This window comes from Trachurus trachurus (assembly GCF_905171665.1).
Source record: "Trachurus trachurus genome assembly, chromosome: 1".
In the NCBI taxonomy this organism is placed as follows: Eukaryota; Metazoa; Chordata; class Actinopteri; order Carangiformes; family Carangidae; genus Trachurus; species Trachurus trachurus.
This window is the reverse complement of record NC_139891.1, coordinates 37,648,910-37,663,738: the sequence shown is the minus strand read 5'-3', so window position 1 is coordinate 37,663,738 and position 14,829 is coordinate 37,648,910. Positions and strand designations below refer to the sequence as shown.

The following is a 14,829-nucleotide window of genomic DNA, read 5'->3' as shown; positions in this document are numbered from 1 at the left end:
TCAAGTGAAATGAGGATAAAAATCGAACTAAATAATAATGATCAAACACTTATTTTCCCCACTGTTTATAATGTTTTTCGGACTTTTAATTTGAAATTCACTCTTAATTTTCACTAAATGGTTCTGACAGGAGAATGAATACATTCAAAGAAACAAAACATAATTCCTGAGTTTGACTCTTAATCATCTTAAACTTAAAGCAGAAGTAAGCGATCCGGTCGTTTTGGCTAATGCTGCGTTCCAGGAAGGCTTTTGAAACCGTAAATTACAGCTTCAAGTCACAACTTACGACTTTGTAGCGTTCCAGGCAACCCACTCGTGTTTCTCCGACCTGTTTTACCTGTGAAAGTCACTATAACGGCCACTCGTAACTTCTGACCCGTGAAATCGTACCAGATCGAACTGGTACGACTTCACAGGTCGGAAAAACACGAGTTACGAGTTTCCTTGAACGCACCATAACAGTCCTCGTCCCTACGTCACCACATTCACGGCGTCCCTTGGCTGCACACACAGCCCTGCATGCCGTTCTCTCTCCTCATTGGATAAAAACTGTAGGATACGATAAATGTTTTCTCTTCGGCTCAGAGCAGAGCAGAGGGACTGACAGACCCGTGTTTCAGACCAAACACTCTATGTAAGTGATTGCTGTCGGAAGATATAACTATTTAAGACTGATATTAACACAAATATATCACTTACTTCTGCTTTAAACAATGGATCTGTTTATTGATTCGTTCTCAAAAAAGTGAAGTTTATAAAATAAAGTAAACACATCACTCACATTTGACATGAGCGGGCGTGAGCCTGTTGAAGCTGAGTGACTTGGACGTGACCGGTTGGGACCGCTGTCCTCGCCGTATGGCCATCACGTTGACGGAGTGGAAGGCCGTGGCGTGCAGCGGCGACGCCCAGACGAAGGAGCTGAGGTCGAAGTGGAGCTCCGAGGTGTTGTGTTCCACATTTTGTCTGCACACAGGAAACATTCAAGATTCATCAAACACATCTTAAAACCTCTTACCACTCCTATAAATTCTGTAATATTCGCCTATCCAAGGCGTACCCAAAGTAAATTGAATGCTGTTCTTGAACTGTTTGGAGAATATGGATGGGCTTGGTCTCTTTTGAAAGGTATCACTCTGAAGTTTTTCCCCAAACTGAAATAATCACTATAAGTGCTACTATCATAGAGATATCTAAGTGGGAGCACACTGAATTAGAATGTTTTTATTCTCGCCTGAATTTTTTTGTTGCAATCAGATGCCTGAAGATGAGTGTAGCTGAGAATTTTAGCTGGAAAACACAATGGGACTACAGCATGAAGCCTTACCTGGCCCCAGTTCAAATTTGATAACAATCCTACTAAAAATGAGTATTTTACACATGTTTTTCTAAGTGTATATCTAGGCGTTTTCCTAAAGTTGCCATTGAGAAACAATACATGCGCCAAAGTGCAGCTTTTGCAAAGTTACGCATGAAGATGGCAGTGCTGCCTTTTCCCAGGGACAGTGAATGCAGCACATCGTTCGTTTCGTAATCTCATTGGCTATTCAATGCTACAGTTTCCATCGGGATCGGTTCCTATTGGCTGAAGCCATTCAGCGCTGTCGGAGGGGATGTTCCTCATGAGACACAGCCACTCATTCGCTATTGCAGGCGGCAGCCGGGGACAGGGAGCTTGTGATTGGTCGAGTGAGCTGTCAATCGAAAGGTCAGAGGGCAGCGCCATTTTGTAAAGTGAAATAAACATTGTTTTCATGTAAACGCCGGACTTATGAGGAGAAATAAACGGATTTACTGGATATACAATGCGTAATTTCATAAGATGCAGCAGCGGGATGAGGTTATCTACCGGTACAACCGTGTGTTTTGGACTAAATACTTTACTGGATTGGATTTACTGGACTTTTCTGAATGTAACGACACCAAGTTTGTGGGGAAACCCTGTGATCCTGAGCCTGCCCTGACACAAATCGTGAGTTATATCGGCTTTTTACGAACTTTGTTAGCATGTTTATAGTCTGATTCGAGTGTTGCTGTGATGATTATATTTAGGAATGGTCGGCATATCTTTAATCACAAGAGTTTTAGCTTTCCAACGATATGTGGCATGACTATTTCAAGTGACTGGTGACATCCTCTATGACACCTCCCTGATTAAAACCCCCCCGCGGGCCCGTGGGCGGGCCGTCGGAATGGCAAGGGGTTTTAAAGATGAACTTTTACATGAACAGGATGCAGTCAACTTTTCTTCTGTTTTTATTATAGGTACAGCGTTTTTCATTTCATGCTTCTTTCCCCCTTTTTTAAACATATTTTTGTTTAAAAAGGAAAACACACAAGATGCTTTTTTATAACTCAAAAGCTAAAAAAGGACAAAAGACTAAAATGGATGAGATGTGATAGAGTATGAGTTGAATCTTTACACAGAGGAGACGATGGTGACGTTGAAGACGGTCCCTGGCTCTCCGTCTCCGTACTCCCAGCTCACACTGGTTTTCAGGTTGTCGCAGCTCAAAGTCACATTTTCTGGAGCAGGAACTGAAAAAACACCTAGAAACACAACACAGGCGATTATTATGGGATGTTTTTGTAGCTTTTGCTTTACAGTACATGACACCACTTCACTTCGCTTTGCTTCCCTTTAGTTAAATTTAGGCCTACTTTACTTAATTTACATTACTTTGCTTTACTCTGCTCTGCTTATCTTAGTTCAATTTAACTTAATTTAGCTCAGCTTATTTCCTAAAAACTGTGAGACATTCTGACTTTTCATAAACAAAACCAATTATTGATTATTAAAGACGCTGGATGTGTTGAGAGTGAAAGTCTTTGATGTTTTCCTTACTGAGGTCTATTTCTTTACACTGCAAAAACTCAAAGCCTTTCCAAGAATATTTGTCTTATTTCTTGTCAAAATGTCTCATTTCTAGTCAAAACTAATCTCTTTCCACTTAAAATAAGACTCATCACCTAAAAAATTAACTTGTTTTTAGACACGTTTTACTTCTTTCAAGTCAAGTCTATTTTCACTTGAAATAAGTAGAAAAATCTGCCAGTGAAAGCTAGTTTTTTGTGCTTGTAATAAGAAAGAAAAACTTGCTCCACTGTCAGATTTTTCTACTTATTTCAAGTGAAAATCTGCTTGAAAGAAGTAAAAAGTGTCTAAAAACAAGCTACTTTTTTATGTATAACTATGTATGTACGGTACAACTATGTCATGTATATGTATAAATATACTTATTTTTGTTATAATTAGATTTGTTTTGACTAGAAATAAGACAAATATTCTTGGTAAGATTTTGAGTTTTTGCAGTGTATATCAACCGACCACAGTGTGAAACAAAACAGTTTCAGCTGGTAGAGGTGATACTGGTGATAATGGTCGAGCTGGCAGAGTCAACATGAACTTCACTGGGGAAACTTTATAACAGATTAATGAGTGATTAATCTGACTATTTAAAATGTGGTGAATCAGACGAGCTCCACCTTCACCCAGGCAGGAAAATGAATCGTGTTGACGAGAACGGTGGAAACTTTCCACAACACGCCCTCAGTCAGGTGGTGTCATGTGGGACAAAGGGCGAAGCATTGATACGACGGATAGGAGGCACAGCGGCGACGGTGCTGCAGCTACGAGGAAGTAACGAAAGGAAGGAGGATGTGAAGCAGAACTCAACAGGTTCTGCTGCATTCCTGCTGAACTTCAGACAACCAGTCTTTAAAGTTTAACCCTGATCACACAGAATGGAACATGGACCAGTTCAAAATGAAGTACAAAACATGACTCTGGAATAGGGATGTCACAATTACTTGTTTTCACAATTAATCGCGGTATTAAACACCACAATTAATTTATCGCAAAGCTTCCTAAATACCGTTGTCACTTTCCAAAAAAAGATGATGTATGAACCGTGTCGGCAGATGTGGCGCCAAAGTGAAGGTGAATGCACAGATACTGGTCCATTTACCGAACGTAGAATTGAATTGGTAGGAATTTAAATGCTAGAGTGTCATTTGTAATAAAAAAAAAAAAGATTAAAATGAACTTAAACATTTGGTATCGATGACAATTAATGACTTGAATAATTCAAACACTTCCCCTGGCGGACTAATAATTGGTCATATTTGAATAGAGATTTAAAATATTTTATAATTAGTAATGTATGTTTTTACTATTTGATTTTACACATTAATAGTATTGTGAAATTAATTAATGCATAATAATCGTAATACCGTGATTATTTCTCTGACAATAATCGTACCAAAAAAAATCTATTATCATGACATCCCTACTCTGGAAAGGTACAGGGAAGAAAAATGTTTTAAAAATTGATTTTTTTCCCCATTCGATCAAGTGAAATTAGGATTTTTTAGAATTATACTGATTTCCCCCACTGTTTATAATGTTTTTCTGACTTTTAATTTGAAATTCACTCTTAAAGGGACAGTATGTAGCTTATTTGGCTTTTTATTAGCAAAAATCAAATATTGCTTTCATAAATACGTATTTACCGAAGTCTAATCACAACCGCATACAAATGAAAGCTGTTGCTCAGTAGCTCAGAATAAGTTGTTTACAAATAAGTTGTTTTACATTTTTTCTTTTCTTTTCCTAACCCAAACAATGTAATGAAGACAAGTGATCGATTTAGTTATGATTTGTGAAAAAGGGGTGGGATTCAATAAGTACTTAAGCTTCTTCTCATTCCTTTTCGAATACATACGATTATGCTTTAGTGTTTTTGTTTCCAATTCAATGTTCTTCAACCTGTTTATGTTATTTAAAGAAGGAAGAACAATCTGAAATCTTGCCTTATTTTGTTTTACATGTTCGAAATAAATTAAAAAGAATAAAAAACCAAACATCTGGACCAGAACCCGACTCCTCCTCCTCCTCCTCCTCCTTGTCAGACATGAACTCATTTACATAAAGACCAGTTGTCTCTGGACTCTGACCTCAGATCAGATCAGAGCGACACGTTCAGACTGTTGTGTCCCGTCGTGTTTCTACCGATATCAACATCCATCACATTGTTTCTGTCTTTTATCACACACACACACACACACACACACACACACACACACACACACACACACACACACACACACACACACACACACACACACACACACACACACACACACACACACACACACACACACACACACACACACACACACACACACACACACACACACACACACACACACACACACACACACACACACACACACACACACACACACACACACACACACACACACACACGTCCTCAGGTCTTATGAACTTGAATGAACATTTGAGCTCTTGAACAACTACTAGAGTTTTAATTAGGGGAGAAAACCAGCGCCACTGGTTTCACCAATAAGAGATAACATCAGAGTTTTGTGATCGGTATCATTCATGTGTAACCACTCCCTCCCTCCCTGAACTGTGAGTGTGAATTTGCATGGCCGTGTGAAGAGCGTGTACTGTAGGTTTCACAGCCAAAAAACTTTTTTATTTTTTTAGGAAAGAAACTATAATCTTTTGGACCAAGTCTATATTTTGATTAGTTGGGATAATGTTGAAGTTTGAATTGTGAGTCATTTCATCGATGTTTATTTCAAACCACCATGCTGGTACAACTAGTCAAACAATGGCTGACAGGGGTGGGGATGATTGTTACAATTGATTAAAAGTGTCAACCATCTTCCTGGAATTACATGGATAACAATCTGAAGCCTTCCATTCACAATCAATATTATCTTTTATTATCTTTATCTCCAATGTTAGGACCCACACCACTGACACTGTTCTTCATTTAGCCACCAGTAATGAGTTTCATACTGAACCATAGGAAGATGCTTTAGCGTTGGAACACGCAGAATACAAAGACGCATATTTTGTGGTGTGGTCTTAGTCTTTAGTTTTACTTTTACTTAAATCTCACTCTCCATTTTTATTCAAAATGCCAACCTTCTGGCTTTAAGAAACACAAAAAAAAGCAAGAAAGAAATTTGTTGTAGTCAGTCACAATTATTTTTTTAGTTCAAGTAGAGGAAAAATATGGAATCACACTGGTAGCATCAAGATAGAAAACTTAAAGCAATATGTTTTGAAAACAGAAGATTCACAAGAAAACCACCAACCCTAACCTTTTAAAAATATATAAATATATATACTCAAATAAATAAAAACATGACAGCTCCATCTACTGTTAGAGATTAACTGACCGTTGAAACTTAAAGGGATACGCCAACATTTTTTTTCCCGTGTCTTGCCTCACCCCCGAGTCCATGACCAGCAGATAGACACCATCCTTTCGACTGTGCGTGCAGTAACAAGGGAGATAGAGCCGTATCGCCCGTGATTAGCTTAGCTCAAATGCTGGAAGTGTATAGGTAGCGTTAGCCTGCCTCCACCTAAAGTTGCTAATTAGCTTAGCTCAAACACTGGAAGTGTATGGGTAGTGTTAGCCTGCCTCCACCTAAAGTCATCAGAGAAACTCTTCAGCAACTCTAAACGGAAACCGGCAGGCCGATCTTGGTCTCAGAGCTACAAAACTCTCCGGTAAGGCATCTTGAGCGGTCAAATGCCGCTAACGGGACCAGATCGGTCAAAACGGAGGGTTCAAGCAAAGACGGTTTATTTTGGTTCAAGCTAGCTACATCAAGGGTAGATTAGCTTCCTATTTCAAAGTAAAAGCACAAATTCTATCCTCATGGTTTTCTGTATGTAAAGGGCAACGGGTGTTTTATTTTGTGAAAGTAACCGAAGTGCGTTGGTCACAACGGCTAGCTTGAGTAGCGCCGAATTCGTCCCAACAAAATTGTAAACAGCTGGTATTTAGACAAATTAACGACACACTGCTGATCTAAACGGCTACTTTCTCACCTAAACATGTTTGAAATGTTGATAAAGTGATATATTTACAGAGTTTAGAGCTAAGATGAAATCAGCTTCTGCTGGTTTCGGCTCGGGTAGGAGGCAGGCTAACACTACCCATACACTTCCAGTGTTTGAGCTAAGCTAATTAGCGACTTTAGGTGGAGGCAGGCTAACACTACCCATACACTTCCAGTGTTTGAGCTAAGCTAATTACGGGCGATACGGCTCTATCTCCCTTGTTACTGCACGCACAGTCAAGAGGATGGTGTCTATCTGCTGGTCATCGACTCGGGAGTGAGGCAAGACACGAAAAAAATGTTGGCGTATCCCTTTAACTTTAACATTTATATATAATATAAGATATAAATATTAAATAAAACACGTTGTCCACATCAAACTGGGAGAGACAGTTGACAAGACACTACACTGCAAAAACTCAAAATCTTTCCAAGAATAGGCTATTTGACTTCTTTCTTGTCAAAATGTCTCAATTTTAGTCTAAACTAATCTCTCTCCACTTAAAATAAGACTCATCACCTAAAAATTAACTTGTTTTCAGACAGTTTTCACTTGTTTCAAACTAATTTTCAATCGAAATAAGTAGAAAAATCTGCCAGTGAAAGCAAGATTTTTGTGATTGTAATAAGAAAGAAAAACTTGCTCCACTGTCAGATTTTTCTACTTATTTAAAGTGGAAAATTTGCTTGAAAAAAGTAAAAAGTGTCTGAAAACAAGCTACTTTTTAAATGTGATGAGTCTTATTTGAAGTATAATGAGATTTATTTTGACTAGAAATTACGTTTTGACTAGAAATAAGACAAATATTCTTGGTAAGATTTTGAATTTTTGCAGTGTAGAGAGTGTCCACAAACTTTTGTCCACATTAATGATCTGCAGTGTTTTTATCTTTATTGTTTTCCACAGGTAGGTATCAATCTGACTGACACAAGGGTCACTGCTCGTCTGCTGCCATCAGGTAACAATAATAAAACACCTGTAGATCATCGACACGCTGCTTTGCTTTGACCTTTGACCTCTGACCTCTGAGTGGCCGAGCAGCAGGGGAAATCAGAGCTGAGGTGACGTTCACTGACCGCTCAGAAACCACAGAACCACAACGTCTGTCCCACACACACACACACACACACACACACAGACAGGAACTCTCCATCTCTTTCATTTTGACTCAACACGTCCAGGAATCGAACCGGTGATCACCCCCCGCCCCCCCCCCCTCCATGTCTCCACTTATTTTTAAACAAAAAATGAAGTGACTCAGCAGGTTCCAGATTAAAAGGAATTAACAGAGAGAGAGAAAACGCCCTGAACATGAATGAATGAACAAATCTCCTGAGACTTTCATCATCATTTACACAGCAGCAACGCAACTTCCTCTGACCGGGTAACGACAAAACACACACACACACACACACACACACACTGCAGAGACACACACACACACACACACACACACACACACACACTGCACAGACAGACAGACACACACACACACACACACACACACACACAGACGGTGAGTCAGAAACAGAGCAGAACCAGACAGTTCCAGTGAAAAACGTCCTGAAAAAAAAAAAAAAAAAGAGAAACAAGAAGAGAATGATGATGATGATGATGATGTCATCGTCTCCACTCGAAATAAAGGTCCTGAGGGACCGGTCAATAAAGTGAGGGACCGGTCAGGGGACATAATAAAGTGAGGGACCAGACACAATAAAGTGAGGGACCAGACACAATAAAGTGAGGGACCGGTCTGGGGACGCGATAAAGTGAGGGACCAGTCAGGGGACATAATAAAGTGAGGGACCGGTCAGTGAAGTGAGGGACCGGTCAATAAAGTGAGGGACCAGACAATAAAGTGAGGGACCGGTCAGTAAAGTGAGGGACCAGACATAATAAAGTGAGGGACCGGTCACAATAAAGTGAGGGACCAGACAATTAAGTGAGGGACCGGTCAGTAAAGTGAGGGACCAGACATAATAAAGTGAGGGACCGGTCAGGGGACATAATAAAGTGAGGGACCAGTCAGTAAAGTGAGGGACCGGTCACAATAAAGTGAGGGACCAGACACAATAAAGTGAGGGACCGGTCACAATAAAGTGAGGGACCAGACAATTAAGTGAGGGACCGGTCAGTAAAGTGAGGGACCAGACATAATAAAGTGAGGGACCAGTCAGGGGACATAATAAAGTGAGGGACCGGTCACAATAAAGTGAGGGGCCGGTCAATAAAGTGAGGGACCAGACAATAAGGGACCGGTCTGGGGACATAATAAAGTGAGGGACCGTTCAGGGGACACAACAAAGTGAGGGACCGGTCAGGGGACATAATAAAGTGAGGGACCGGTCAGGGGACATAATAAAGTGAGGGACCGTTCAGGGGACATAATAAAGTGAGGGACCGGTCAGGGGACATAATAAAGTGAGGGACCGGTCAATAAAGTGAGGGACCGGTCAGGGGACATAATAAAGCGAGGGACCGGTCAATAAAGCGAGGGACCGGTCAGGGGACATAATAAAGTGAGGGACCGGTCAATAAAGTGAGGGACCGGTCTGGGGACGCGATAAAGTGAGGGACCGGTCAATAAAGTGAGGGACCGGTCAGGGGACATAATAAAGTGAGGGACCAGACACAATAAAGTGAGGGACCGGTCAATAAAGTGAGGGACCAGTCTGAGGACATAATAAAGTGAGGGACCGGTCAATAAAGCGAGGGACCGGTCTGGGGACGCGATAAAGTGAGGGACCGGACAATAAAATGAGGGACCGGTCAGGGGACATAATAAAGTGAGGGACCGGTCAATAAAGTGAGGGACCGGTCTGGGGACGCGATAAAGTGAGGGACCGGACAATAAAATGAGGGACCGGTCAGGGGACATAATAAAGTGAGGGACCGGTCAATAAAGTGAGGGACCGGTCTGGGGACGCGATAAAGTGAGGGACCGGACAATAAAGTGAGGGACCGGTCAGGGGACATAATAAAGCGAGGGACCAGACAATAAAGCGAGGGACCGGTCTGGGGACATAATAAAGTGAGGGACCAGACACAATAGAGTGAGGGACCAGTCAATAAAGTGAGGGACCAGTCAATAAAGTGAGGGACCAGTCATTGAAGTGAGGGACCAGACAATAAAGTGAAGGACCGGGCAAAGGCTAAAAGACTGGTCCCTCACTTTATTGTGTCCTCCAGAAACACTTCCTGTTGTGTCAAACTGATTAAGTTGTTTTTTCTGAATTTGCAGCTCGTTCGTGTCTTTGAACGTGTATTTTCTTTAAAGGGATAGTTCAACATTGTGGCAAATTGGCCCATTGCCATAATCCCTATAGTCATAGCAGTAGGTTCATTGCCTTTAATTGTCGGTGCAAGCTGTTTTTAGAACGGCGGAGCAGAGCCGTCAGAGACAAGTTGTGAGCTGCACATTCACCACGCTATGAGATAATAACACAACGTTACCACACAGAGTTGTTTTAGAGGGAAATGCAGAGACTGTTGATGAAAAACTGTCCCTGAAGGCAACGTGCATCAGCGGTTTTGCATGTATTTCCCTCTAAAACAACTCTGTGTGGTAACGTTGTGTTATTATCTCATAGCGTGGTGAATGTGCAGGTCACAACTTGTCCACCAGAGCGTTGTGGAGTTGTTGGGTTGTGTATTTGATGAGTTTGATGAGGGAAACCAAGAAATCCCATAATGAGCCTCCGTAGCGTAGCTCTGAGCAGCTCACGGCTCTGCTCCACCGTTCTAAAAACAGCTTGCACCGACAATTAAAGGTAACAAACCTACTGCTATGACTATAGGGATTATGGCAATGGGGCCAATTTGACAAAATGTTGAACCATCCCTTTAAGCTGCAGTGTCTTGGCCCATCAGGTCCACTGTACTCTGGGCAATCACACTTCCTGCTGTCTCACCACCCACACACAGACACACACACACAGACACACACACACACACACACACACACACACACACACACACACACACACACACACACACACACACACACACACACACACACACACACACACACACACACACACACACACACACACACACACACACTTTTACGCTCCAGTCTCTCCATGCGTCACAATCACAGCTCTTCCAGTAAAACTGTGTTGCAACTTGTTACAGTGAATTCTCTTTTACTATGAATGTTTCTCCTTTTTCTTTTTTCTTTTACTCTTTCCTATTGCAAGTTTTCATTGTGAGGAACTTGACATTATTTTCCACTTCTTTTTTCCTTCTTTTTGGTGTAAAAATGTTAATTGAAATTCAATTATATCTCTATCCAGCTCCCATGACCTGTCATATTTTTTTTACCTTGTTTTAAATGCTCACTTACATTTTTTTCCTATTGTTTTTCACCCAAACACCAGAGAAAACCCAGTGGACCATGAAGCTGACGGACTCTGACTGATTCATACTGCGTTATACATTTAAATATTAAACTTTTCATTCATTATAGGGTTAACTACAACTCTACAATTAATCTTTTTTAATCTTCTATATGACATATAAAGCATAATTAGAATAACTTTAGCTCTAGGCTACATAATAGGGGTAACTCTTGTATGTAATAAAAATTTTAAAAAAAGGAAAAGAAAAAACAATATCTAATTTTATTGTAGACTAATAATGATTTACTCACCGGTGATGGCAGAAACAGCGAAGACCAGCAGCAGAGGGACCGTGAACGCACCGCGGGGCACCATGACTGCGGCTTCCTCCTCTTCCTCCTCCTCCTCTGACCGACTTCAAGTGTCCAGAGGCCGAAAACTACCCCAACAACTGCCCCAACAACTACCCCCAACAACTACCCCAACACAAAGCGGAACAGCAGCTCCATCACGGAACTCGATGCGTCCTCACACACAGAAGGAGAAGGAGGAGTTCTGGTTCTTCTCTTCTCTCTTTCACACAACAGAAACAACACAATAGCCTAGAAAACCAGTGAGTCTGTCGGTGATTAGTCACAGACCTAAGTTCAGTCGTTACACATCCTCCTCCAGTGCGTGCGGTGCGTGTGTGTGTGTTTGTGTGTGTGACTGACTGAGGAACCTGTTTGTTTGACTCTGGGAAACACCTGGATGACGTCACAGCAGGACGTTCACACGGTGTCTTTTCAAAATAAAAGTTTCTGAACTTGATGAGAATAAAATCTAACAGCAGCACTGCAAAAACTCAAAATCTTTCCAAGAATATTTGTCTCATTTCTGGTCAAAACTAATCTCTTTCCATTTAAAATAAGACTCATCACCTAAAAATCAACTTGTTTTTAGATCATTTTCACTTGTTTCAAACTAATTTTCACTCAAAATAAGTAGAAAAATCTGCCAGTGAAACAAGTTTTTTGTGTGCTTGTAATAAGAAAGAAAAACTTGCTCCACTATCAGATTATTTTAAGTGAAAATCTGCTTGAAAGATGTAAAAAGTGTCTAAAAACAATCTACTTTTACAGTAATGTGATGAGTCTTATTTTACAAGTATAATGAGATTTGTTTTGACTGGACATAAGACAAATATTCTTGGTAAGATTTTGAGTTTTTGCAGTGAGGTGGATTCATAAACAAGATAAAATACAATGTTTTAGAAATGAAAACAGACAAAAACACACACACATATAGATAGATAGATAGATAGATAGATAGATAGATAGATAGATAGATAGATAGATAGATAGATAGATAGATAGATAGATAGATAGATAGATAGATAGATGTTTTGTTACATCTCAAAGTCACTCAACTTTGGTTTGACTGATATCACCTTATGTAAATATATCTGCTTTTGCAAATGAACTCTTCATATATACATTGAACAATACAAAAACTAACACAGGATATAATAAAAAAAAATAAAAATAAGGCCCACATAAAATAAAATAAAAAATATTTACAAACAATAGCAAAAGATGAACCATTTTTCTTCCATTCGAAATTATTTATTTCCTCACTGTTAATATTCAGGCTAAGATCCATAGATATAAAGAGAGATGAAGGCAATATCCTTTTTTTTTAAACCTCCAAATATGGTCAGTGGGCGTGGTTTTGGTGAAGGGGGCGTGGTTATAATGACGTTGTCGGAAAATGGGCTTTGTCGCCCCCTGGTGTTCAAACCTTGATACCTCATTTTCTGTATATAGTTTTGACAGCAGTGGCCTGAATCCAGTTTATATGTTTATTTTGTGCATGTAGGCTATATATGAATATCTATGTGTTTTATTTTTCAAATGCACGTTAAATCATTCTGTTATAAATAATAAACTAAATAAATCTCCTGTGGTCACGTGAGCCAGGACATGAGCCGACCAGTTAGTGATATAAAGTTCTGTTTCAGTAATTATTTCAGTGTCTGACCCAGTAAAAGACGGCAGCTCTAATCCCATAAGAGGCTTTGCTCCTCACTCTGCTGCAAGTTGGATGCTGTTGCCACGGTGACAAAAACACAGCAGCCTCGGCAACAGATCACAACAACCGGAGGAGAGAGTTGTTTTTTTTATTTTAAATTAGCTGCATCCACAGAGGAGGGGGACGGCGATGCATTCACAACTTCATGTGAATTACAGTTCTGTGTTTTTATGAATCACTGAAAAAACTGTGGTGTATTCATGGTGAATACGGGTAAAAACACTAGTTTCACTCGTTTTGCTTATATAAACCAGATGTTAGTGTCTGTAAATTCTTAATCCAAAGATAAATGATTTCCACTTCTCTATGTAGAGTGTGTCAGTGACCGGTGGTGTTTTTATTTTGATCTGAAAATGGACTTTACAGATAAAACCATGTTTTTTCATTTGGTACGGAAGCCTATAAAGGCCATGACCACAAATATTGAGAGACAAGATGCAAAGGGAAACTTCTAGTATGTAGGCCTACATGTGGATATGTGTTTGTGTAGGTATATGTGCATGTATGTATAAATTCTGTACTAGGTGTATATGTAAATTTTATTCATGTTTTTGTAACATAAGACAGGTTAGGTAATTATTCATTATTTAAGGAGAGGGGGTGGGAGTCTATAAGTTTTATTTCTTCTCACTCCTTTTCGAATATGTATTTCTATATCTCATGTTTAAATGTTTTGTCTTATTCTCTTTTTTAATTTCCTTTTTCATATTCGAAATAAACATTTCAATCAATCAATCAATCAATCGATATTTTCTCTATTGATCTTCTTGTTTTCTTTTTGTTATTCTGTTATTGTAAAAAGGTATGATAAAAAATATTTGTGAGCATGTCCTTCGTCAGCTTCTGTCATTTTGGCCTCGGTTTTTTTTGGATAATGTCCATAATTAGCAGTTTCGCTGATGCAGGGCCACTTTATTAGGAACACCTGTAGGTTCATCAGCCAATCATGTGTCAGCAAAATGACTTCAGAGTGAGGAAGTGGTGAGAGTTCAAAGGCTCTGATTGGTCGTTTGAATGTTTCACAACAAAACAAAACCAGTCTGTACAGCTGTGGTCAGAGAGGCCTCGGGTCCAAGTCAGCAACCTTCCGACACCTCCGACCCGCTCGTCAGTGTGTTCTCTTAAAGGGATAGTTCACCCAAAATTCAAATTGCACTCATTATCTCCTCCCCCTCATGTGGACTAAGGGCTGGGAGAAGTTTCAGAGTCCTCCGTGGCTTCTCTGAGTTACAGGGGGTCTCAGCGTAGCAGTGCATGTCCATATGACGGTTGCAAATGGATACCAACTGTCTTCGTCACAAAAAGACACAACCAAAAAACATCCAACCTCTTTTGACGAACCAGGGTCTGTCCAGCTTCGAGAAGCTTCCGCTACAAAACAAGCTTGAAATATAGACTTATTAAAAAATTTTCGGGACAATTTCGCATTTCAGGGCTTCAATACAAGAGGGACATTACAGACGAGCAGCATGGAGGTATTTGGATGTTTTTTGGTGTGTCTTTTTGTTACGAAGACAGTTGGTATCC

General features: G+C 40.1%; 1 protein-coding gene across 1 annotated transcript in view; it reads left to right on the top strand.

Moving 5' to 3' along the window:
* LOC310985743 (uncharacterized protein) overlaps positions 1-14,829 on the top strand; it is a 204,856-nt gene that overhangs the window by 83,975 nt on the left and 106,052 nt on the right. Inside the window, exon 2 of the mRNA XM_083971378.1 lies at positions 10,554-10,747. The gene's annotated coding sequence lies outside the window, so the exon portion shown is untranslated. The remainder of the gene's footprint in view (positions 1-10,553; positions 10,748-14,829) is intronic.